Source organism: Salvelinus sp. IW2-2015, unplaced genomic scaffold (assembly GCF_002910315.2).
Source record: "Salvelinus sp. IW2-2015 unplaced genomic scaffold, ASM291031v2 Un_scaffold2085, whole genome shotgun sequence".
NCBI classification, from domain to species: Eukaryota; Metazoa; Chordata; class Actinopteri; order Salmoniformes; family Salmonidae; genus Salvelinus; species Salvelinus sp. IW2-2015.
The window spans coordinates 157,269-159,325 of NW_019943426.1; positions in this window are offsets into that span (position 1 = coordinate 157,269).

Consider the following 2,057-nt stretch of genomic DNA (forward strand, 5'->3'; position numbering starts at 1 on the left):
CTGAGAGGTCACAGAGGCTGTTTTCAGATGGAAAAAGGACAGAGACAACAGGTTACTGAGAGTTCACAGGCTGAGACAATAGGACACGAAGTTACTGAGGTCACAGAGGCTGTTTTCAGATGGAACAATAGGACCAGACAGACAGAGTTACTGAGAGGTCACAGAGGCTGTTTTCTGATGGACAATAGGACAGACAGACAGAGTTACTGAGAGGTCACAGAGGCTGTTTTCTGATGGAACAATAGGACAGACAGACAGGTTACTGGAGATGGTCACAGAGGCTGTTTTCTGATGGAACAATAGGACAGACAGACAGACAAGGTTACCTGAGAGGTCACAAGGCTGTTTTTAGATGAAACAATAGGACAGACAGACAGAGGTTACTGAGAGGTCACAGAGGCTGTTTTCGAATGGAACAATAGGACAGACAGACAGAGGTTACTGAGAGGTCACAGAGGCTGTTTCTGAATGGAACAATTAGGACAGACAGACAGGTTACTGAGCAGGTCACAGAGGCTGTTTTCTGATGGAACAATAGCCAGACAGAGGTTACTGAGAGGTCCACAGAGGCTGTTTCAGATGGAACAATAGACAGACAGACAGAGTTCTGAGAGGTCACAGAGGCTGTTTTCAGATGGAACAATAGGACAGACAGACAAGGTTACTGAGGAGTCACAGAGGCTGTTTTCAGATGGAACAATAGACAGAACAGACACAGGTTACTGAGAGGTCACAGAGAGCTGTTTTTCTGATGAACAATAGGACATGACAGCCAGAGGTTACGAGAGTCAACGAGGCTGTTTTCAGAGGAACAACTAGGACAGAAGACAGAGTGTTACTGAGAGGTCACAGAGCTGTTTTCAGATGGAACAATAGGAACAGACAGACAGAGGTTACTGAGAGTCACAGAGGCTGTGTTTCAGATGGAACATAGGACAGACAGAACAGAGTTCTGAGAGGTCACAGAGGCTGTTTTCAGATGAACAATAGGACGACAGACAGAGGTACTGGAAGGTCACAGAGATGTTTTCGATGGAACAATAGACAGACAGACAGGGTTACTGAGAGGTCACAGAGGCTGTTTTCTGATGGAACAATAGACAGACAGACAGAGTTACTGAGAGGTCACAGAGGCTGTTTCTGACTAAGTGAAAATCTCCACTATTATAAGTTCACTATTCATGATGCAGTTTGAAAGCACTTTGTACATACTGCTGATGTAAAAGGGATTTATAAATACATTTGATTGACCGGATACAAGTAGCGTGGAAGAGTCATTCTCTACACACGTGAGTTGTTTGGTCTGCAGTGCCTTCAGATAGTGTTCAACACCCTTGCCTTTTTACACATTTTTGTTACAATTACGCCTTATCTAAAATTGATAAAATATGTTTTTCTTTTCTCATCAATCTACACACAATACTCTCTAATAACAAAGTGAAAACACATTTATTTAAAAATGAAAAATCACAGAAATACCTTATTACATAAGTACTCAGACCCTTTGGCTATAGACTAAAATTGAGCTCAGGTGCATCCTGTTTCAATTGATCATCCTTTGAGATGTTTCCTTCAACTTGGAGTCCGCGACCTGTGGTAAATTAAATTAATTGGACATGATTTGGAAAGGCACACAACTTATCAGAATCAAGGTAAGCACCAAGATGCAGACTGTCAAACTAACAATGTTTACTGTAGCAACAGGGGCAGGCAAAAGACAGGTCAAGGCAGGCAGGGTCGATAATCCAGGGTAAGGCAAAGGTACAGGAACGGAGCGGATCAGGGTCATGGACAGGCAGAGAGGTCAAGGCAGGCGGTAACAGGGTCAGGACAGGCAGAGAGGTCAGGTACAGGTTCAGGACAGGCAGAGAGGTCAGGCAGGCGGGTAACAGGGTCAGGACAGGCAGAGAGGTCAGGCAGGCGGTACAGGGTCAGGACAGGTAAAGGTCAAAACCAAGGAGGACGGGAAAAGAGAGACTGGAAAAAGATAGATGCTGACGAAAAAACGCTGGTAAGCTTGAACAAACAAGAAGAACTGGCAACAAGCGACAGAGAAC